The sequence below is a fragment of the Dysidea avara genome, chromosome 3 (genome assembly GCF_963678975.1).
Source record: "Dysidea avara chromosome 3, odDysAvar1.4, whole genome shotgun sequence".
In the NCBI taxonomy this organism is placed as follows: Eukaryota; Metazoa; Porifera; class Demospongiae; order Dictyoceratida; family Dysideidae; genus Dysidea; species Dysidea avara.
In genome coordinates, this window is record NC_089274.1 from 46,911,359 (window position 1) to 46,919,936 (window position 8,578).

At 41.2% G+C, this 8,578-nt stretch overlaps 1 long non-coding RNA gene across 1 annotated transcript; it reads right to left on the bottom strand.

Annotated features, from left to right (window-relative positions):
* Positions 1-1,975: 1,975 nt before the first annotated feature.
* On the bottom strand, positions 1,976-6,192 carry LOC136251352 (uncharacterized). The gene is made up of 3 exons (XR_010699038.1): positions 6,037-6,192; positions 2,602-2,704; positions 1,976-2,215 (listed from the first exon to the last, which is right to left on the bottom strand). It is a non-coding gene; the product is annotated as an uncharacterized lncRNA (long non-coding RNA).
* Positions 6,193-8,578: the final 2,386 nt, after the last annotated feature.

Genomic DNA, 8,578 nt, shown 5'->3' on the forward strand with positions numbered 1-8,578 from the left:
GTTGGTACCGAGATGCGCCTTTATATCCCCCTTTTGTGTGCCAAATTTCAAGGCAATCGGATATGGCGTTCGAGTTTTATAGCAGTTTTTGTAAGTGTGCGACAAGAAAAAGAAAAATAAGAAGAAAAACGAAGAAACTGAACCAATTTTTGAAGTCGCATATCTCGGGAACGCGCTAAGCGATTTCGCTCAAATTTGGAAGGTGGAGTGCTACAGTTGGAGGGCATGTCCACAGCAAAAATCGTCTTGTTTCATCAAGGAAGCACAGAGCTACGGAGGTGCGAAAATTGCGTTTTCTTTCTTCCTGTCAATATACTCACGGGTGTTACGCGCCGGCTTCTTGGACCGCACAACACACTACCGTGTGTCTTGATATATATACAAAGATTCATTAGCTGATTACAGGCCTGCCCCGGTGTCTGTAATCAACTTTAGTTTGATTTTGCATTTTCTTCACACTCAGATACCATTACAGTCTATTTCCGGTTGGTTGACTAGAGAAACGAAGTGTTAAAAGTCACGTGCTTGAAAGTAGCCAATGAGATCAGTAGCCTTCAGTTTAAACTAGCGCCGTCCGCCTGGCGTGAAATTTCATTGGTTATTTCTATTCACGTGATATTTTTGCATTTGGCTTGCGTGGACAACGAACCTGAAATAGACTGTAATCTGCCTGCCTGCCTGCAGAATCAAGACTCACGGGCCAGTAAAGCAGAAACGCGCGCCACAGACAATAAATGACGCGACCACTACGTGAGGATTTTACGGGTTACGTTATGTACAGACATCCTACGGATCACGTGATCACTTTTAAACCACAAAAATGACGTTAAACCGGAAACGCTGGTCGAGTCAGTAAGCGCCTATAGGCGTTTTTTTGCGTTCTTATTACTGCGCACTGTTTAAAGCGTCTGGGACTTCTGTCTGACATCCTTGTCTGACACGGTGAAATGGTTGATTAAGGCAAGGATGAAGGCATATGACAGGTAAACTTTTAAGATATTAAATGTGTGCACTCACACACCAAATACATACAGCACTGCAATTTCTACACCTTTGAACAGAGCATGTTCAACCTTTACATCCTGGTAGCCAACACTGAGGCTTAGCAACTATTAGTGCAATGCCATGTAATACAGAGCGTGCATTGATTTTGGGTTATGTAAGGGCCATTTACAAGATGCAAATTCCAGCACTGGTTTTGAGGATGCTGGGGGCTTTCACGGGTAGTAGGTGGTGTGTATTTGAGAAGTCATGTGATTTTGTAACAACTGTATATTGTATAGTCTTGTAAATCTAAGATACAGTCACATCAAGCCTCTGGTTGAATTATGCTATGGGTGTGAAAGTATTGCTGATGGTTTATAAATCAGATTTTAAAATTGTTAACATTACAGATATTTCTATTAAATATTTGATTGCTCAATAATGACATACTGTGAAAGATCAGAAGTTACAAACATGATGAAATGGTGTCCAATTATGTAGAACAGTCAAACTACAGTGGTTGTTTCCTGTGCTAAAGCGACAGTGAATGATTGGATTAGAGGATTAACAAATGCTGCTTTTAAAGTTTCTGTAGGGGCATGCCAACATCAATCTCCTTAGAAATAGTATAGTATGCTTTTTGTATCAACCAGAAAATGCCATTTATCCTTAGCAAATTTTCATTGCCAACGACTGACCAAGCTTGCAAGAAGAGAGCATATCAGCACAAACTACATCCAGCATCGGGATAACCCTACATCACAACAATCAGCCCATAGGGTCCTCCCCCAACACACACACACACACACACACTTTGACAAGCTACCCCAGACGGCCGAGATATTAGAAACGGTATTAGGCAACATGTCCAATAATGATCTGCTCCACAAGCCAATCACACCAAATGACGCGTACGGTTGCCAAGTTGGTAAGTTCCCCAAACAGGAGCCCCTACTCCCAGCAACCAGCCAACTGTATCTCTGGTCAATGCCACCCATATTACACTACAACACAATTCAGCTCCAATAAATATTGAAATATAGACTACCAAAATAATAGAAACTATAGAAGATATACATTTGATAAATTTCAAGTGTCTTGCCATGTATTACAAAACTAATGCACGGATACAAAAACAACTGTATGAAAATTATCCACAGTATGGACAAGTCACTCTCTGATGACCTCCAACATGTGTGTAAACACCACTCCACTGGCTCATCAATGAGTACTACAAGAATTTAAATATAAACACACATCGAATTGATATGCATATACATCCTCAATAAAAACACACAACTAACAAAATTGGGACAACAAATCACTGAGCAATCTGACCCATTTTGTACTGACAACTCAAATACCAGAAAAGGAGAATGCAAACACAACATGAGAGTACAAATAATACGTGAGATAGATCCCAGCAACGAATAGATCTAACATTAGAATTTATGTATAAACAGACTAAAATGTGTCTATCCACAAGGTCTCAACTGGATAGAAAGGGACAAGGAGACCAGACACCTACTCTACCAACAGCACTGATAACAGTAACCCCTCATCACCATGGAATGATAATAACAAAAATAAAAAATCTGTAATTACACATGAGCTCACCTGATCCTCAAATATTCCATGAAAATCCAACACCACTTCACGGATGACAAGTGAGCTGTAGTAATCCCACCCCAGTGGTTGACGCCAGCATTGACACACATAGCTAGAGAAAGAGGAACAATAACATTGAGCTAGTTATCCAACCAACTAGCGAACCATTCAACCTTAAGCACAAGAATAACAACCATTGGAGGCATACAAATTACAACATGTGACACTGACACACACACACACATGTACGTACATTCCATTCAAGTAGCTACAGTGTATAGACACCATAGGTTCAGAACATAATTTTTTTAAGCCACAGTTGAAATAATGCATAAGAAAAATTAATAGAAAACTTACAAATTCACTAATGTGCATGTACAAAAAAATGAACTTGTTTTAACAGAGTGTAATGGACGGAGTCAGATCAAGACCAACAGCCAGGATGAGGATGTCTCTGACAACGACATAGAGGTCCAGCCTGTTACAACTGGCACGCCAGCTGCCACTAACGATCTGATGTCATCATTCCTTGGAGGGAGAAGGTCACTGATACATAATGGTTGAGCCTCTTCATCACCAGCAGCCATTGCTACTGTTGTCACCAGCCCCACATTGGATACAGCCACTCCTACTCAAACGGCAGCAGTAGCCAGATGAAAAGTGGAAATGGCAAAGATAATGATAATGATCATGATCTATTATTAACACAACTCATCGCTGATGAGCAGCCAACAACCAACTCAACATCTATTGAACAGGAGAACCAGCTCCAGCTGGAGAAAGAACTAGTGAAAATTAGATTTCAACTAGCCAGGTCAACAAGGCAAAGAGACGTACAGTAGTGAGGCAAACAGGATGGCACTGGCCCGTGGCAGTGTACCACCTGGAAAAATTGAGCCAAATATCATGTACAAAGACGACAGGGAATTCACCCCCAAGTGGATACAAAAACTGACTGCGGCTGAACAAGAACTAGCTGCAACTATCGTGGAGCATCTAACCAAACTAATCAAAAAAATGTGATAGTCACATCAGGAAGCTCACCAGTGAATCCCTGGCCACAATGAAGAGACTTGATCCAGCCAATGCAATCACCCACTTCAGGGATACACTGACTATGGCCAATGAGGAAAGACTAAAGTAAAACAGAGACATAAAAAAGAGGAAACTACAGTCGAAAAGAACAACAGGTGGCACCCCACCCCCCCAAAAGCACAGGCCGGTTGAGGAAGGCCATCAACATTTTGCACTATTATAATGTATTTGCACAATTAATTTTCACTGTAATGTAATACCAAATGTCCGCACAATTATTTGCTAAATTCATAACTAATAATTATTAATTGTGAACTTCTAAACACCGGTATATGTCCAAAATAATTTGGGACATATCCTCAAATACTTGGAAATATGATGACCAGTGGAACTCCATTGGAACATAATTCAATGGCGTCCACATCAGAGAAATGTTAACAATGAACACAAGCTAAAATACTTACATGGGGCACAAGGGGTTTCATAGCAACCAATCCACACTTTGATGAAAGGACCACTATGCCCAGAGCTTTCCAACCCCCCCCCCCCCCAAATCTGTGCTACGGTAACTGAGCCAAGGATGATTCCAGCGAAAGGCCTATGGAGCGGCTGGTGGTGCTAAAGCATTTCCAAAAAAAGCCCTAATACAACTTATCTTCACCAGGATCTTAATAAATATTACAATAGGATCGCAATACTGCTATCCTATCATTTAAATTACATGGATTATGCTACCTGTGCGTCAAACCTGTACAGGCAAATCCTTCTGGAACAGTACTTGGGGCTTACTACAGCAATGTGAGAAGTTTCTTGTTTAAGGAAGCAACAGCAATTGGAACCTTTCGACATTTAACCACTTGTGTATGCTGCCTCTATCTCATACACATGCACCCACACACATACACACACACTACACTACACAAAGCAAAGTTGGCTACCATGCTGGTATGGTCATGCTTACCCAGAGTGCATTAATCAGGTGCTAGGAGTCAGTGCTGGCATATCCTCCAGGGGATTGCAGGAGGCTATACCATGTCTCACAAGTGAAGGTGTGTGCATGAAGTCCCACCTTGGCCTTCACCTGTATATGAGGCATGAATGGTTGGTATTTGCTTCCCCAGGTACCCATTGATGTTACAGCTGGGTAGGCTACTTCTCCAGTTGACACCAGGCCCCCTATTATACAGTTGGATATACTGGAGCAATGTGAGTTAACTTTCTTGCTTAAGGAAACAACAACAGAAACTGGGCATAACCAAGCAATGAACCTGCAACCCTTCGATTGTGCGCATACCCTGAACAATAGCTGTGTAACGGATCTGAAGAACTGGACCTGGCACAACCATAACCTGATGCCAGTATTGCTGGTGCTCCCTTGCGATGGAAAAGTCTGCCACACCCGCAGTGGAACTCCCACACACATGTCTAACAGGGGGGTAGGACATGATGTCATAGCGCATGTGATTTCAGTGAAAAGCTACATAATTTAATTGAATTCTGATAACAATTATATAATGGAAAACTAATGTACCAAGCTTCTAGCATCATTGTAAACGCCGAGGTCGATTACATTAACTCTTAACGGTAACTAGTATAATGAGCAATTACACAAGTCTGAATGATGAGCTATTGCAAAACTCACCATGAGCTTAATAAAGCTCAGTAGATAAAACAATTTCTACATTAGTAAATTATCATTTTTGACAATTACAACACTAAACTTTAAGGTGGACTAGAACTACATTCTATTGGCAAAATGTACAGTACGGCCCACATCACGCAATTATTATGACGTCATGTCCTACCTCCTCTGCATATCCAATACCCAGTGGCCACAGTTATGCATAAAATATATGGTCCAGCCACTCAGCACGTAGACTTTACAAATAGAGTGTACAGGTGCTGAGTGCATATTCAAATTAACTTGGCCATTTTCTAGTTCCCTAAAGTGACAATTGGTTTGTTGTGGGTGAACTGATCGACTGATATTTGGATCAGTATTGAACTGTTAGACTAGCTGATTGCAATTAAACATCACCTTATCGTTAAGTGATCATGCAAAATCACACGACTTCTCAAATGAACTCAACCTACTACACATGTAAGCCCCCCAGTATCCTGAAACCAGTGCTGGTACTAGACATGTTGAATGGCCCGATTAATTTATTTTGTGAGTACAGTTGATTGTTATTCCTGTTAAAGTTTTTGCCTGTACAAAATTACATTGCCAACTGCATAACCCAAAATCAATGCACGCTCTGTATTACATGGCATTGCACTAATAGTTGCTAAGCCTCAGTGTTGGCCACCAGGATGTCAAGGCTGAACATGCTCTGTTCAAAGGTGTAGAAATTGCAGTGGTGTGATGTTGGTGTGTGAGTGCACACATTTAATATCTTAAAAGTTTACCTGTCATATGCCTTCATCCTTGCCTTAATCAACCATTTCACCGTGTCAGACAGGGGTGTCAGACAGAGGTCCCAGACGCTTTAAACAGTGCACAGTAATAAGAACGCAAAAAACGCCTATAGGCGCTTACTGACTCGACCAGCGTTTCCGGTGTAACGTCATTTTTGTGGTTTAAAAGTGATCACGTGATCCGTAGGATGTCTGTACATAACGAAACCCGGATTTTACAGGAACGAACGTTGTCAAATTCGGCCTTCCTGTAACTCACCCGCCACTTATGCTATCCCTCTGAAACTCTAGAGTTGAACTCATCGTGTCACTAGTAACTACCACACAAGCAGTGAAGCAAATCCATCCCGATTGCTTCGTGATCGAGATTGCCGACATCAAGGGGAAGTTTCATTTTTTTTTATCGCATGCGGTTAGACGCAACCGCAGGTGTATGCCTTGCGTTCCTTTGTGCATTCCAAACATTGATTGCCCTGCTATCGCTTCAGTATTCACTCAATCGCCTCAAGATTCACATCATCGATTTCACCATACATGATTACCCTACAGTCGTAATTTCAGCACCAAACGAAGTTTCAGTCGTCCTCAGTCGACCTAGAGGCCAAATACAAAACACAGATTGTTGTTTTCCGAAATACTCGCTTGGCATGTAGGGCAATGTGTCTTTAAACTGTTCTACAAGTTTCGTTCAGATTGAAACATGTTTTCGAGACTGATGGCTAGTTTGAATTTAGTTGCCCCCACGTAATTTGCTCTCTCTAAGAATTTTACTCGGAATTTAAAGAATGACGCAGAGCACAACTGCGGTCACTGGGTATTGATGAACTGGCGCTCTATGTAGTTAATCAGTGCATATAGCCACCAAGAAGTGTGCTGCCATAGATTATAGTCCACAGATATCATCTATGGTGCTGCATACCCATCGTTCGTTTTTAAATTTGAATTTAGTCGCCCCCACCCGTTACTGCCCCACCGTGACGTAATTTGTCCTCTAAGGGCGCGGCTTAAAGAATGACACAGAATACAACTGTGGTTACCAGTTGTTGACACAAGCTGTGAGTAATTAGCACATGTAGCTAGCCAATTGTCACCATGCATTATTGCATTTTATAGCACCCCACACAAAAACTACACATGTAATTACAACATACAGAGGACACATGCATACCAAAAACTTTTCACAACAATAATGTAAGAATTGTACAATAATGACTGTAATATAACTGCTATGAAAATGTTTTCCAGTGGCCCGCCATGGTAGCAAGTCTCACATGACGGCATGTATATTCATCCAAACACAATGGGAGTAACAAGTAAGTACGATAACAAGTTGGTATGATTCCATTTGTAGAATCCAGATGAGTGGGTGTGGCTCCAGTATGTCTAAACAGTTAACAAACATTCCTGTTATAAATACGTGCTAGAGTTGCAATATAATAGTATTTAAATGCAACAATACATAGTCTCCATTGCATCACTATCAAAAGACACTAAGTGGAGGATATTGTTGCATCTCTAGTATGTACACTATCAGTGCAACCTGTCTTAATGGCCACCAGTATAGAAAGACAACCTCTCTTGAAAAGCCAATTCCAATTGAGAATTTATACACTGTTACCTTCTTATTGAGTGAAGGTGGCAATAAGCAAGTTCCACCGTAATTTATACACGTGGTCTGATCTGTATACTCTGTCAGTGGATGAGATCCACTTGGCCAGGACAAAATGTGACCCAAATGTCCTGGATGATCCATACTCAACCCACTTATGACCCAGTGGCACAATGGAACTGAGTACAGAGAATTTATTTCTAAGATGTGTGGATGTGTGGACACATTGCAACACATTACATGTACATACAAGACATGCTACGTACTGTTTTAGCATTTCAAGTCACCACATTATGTACAGACCAGTCAACAATGCTTCATAGTGCCCATCAGTAAACCTGAAGAAAAGTTATGAAAAATAAAAATTCACATCAGTACAATGAAACCTCATTAATATGGCCAGCTGTGGAACCAAAAAATTTGGCCTGAATAACAAGGTGGCCTTATGAATGAGGTCATAAAGTACTGCTTAGCTATATTTGGGATCTACTAGGGGTGGCCAATATAATGAGGTGGTCTTATTAAAGAGGTGGCCGCTAAGTGAGGTTTCACTGTACATACAGTTCACAATGGTGAACAATATTAATGGTTAACAATACACACTGAAACCTGCAGGTCATTTCTTGCGGAAGATTGCTCTCTACACAAAATGACACATTCAGAGATTGTATTTAGATGGATGATACAGTAACGCATTGTGACTTCAATACTCGTGATGTGTCACTGCTAGACAGCAACCATATACACGGCACTGCCAATGCACAACATCGCACTTGCTCGCCAGGGCTGCCCAGAGAAATTAAGGGGCCCAGGGCAAAGAGTTAAAGTGGGGCCCTTGACCCAAGTTGTAAGGTGAAGACCAAAAAAAAAAGAAAAAAAAAGGTCACAACCTGCTGGCAATGACAATAACTACCCATCACCAAC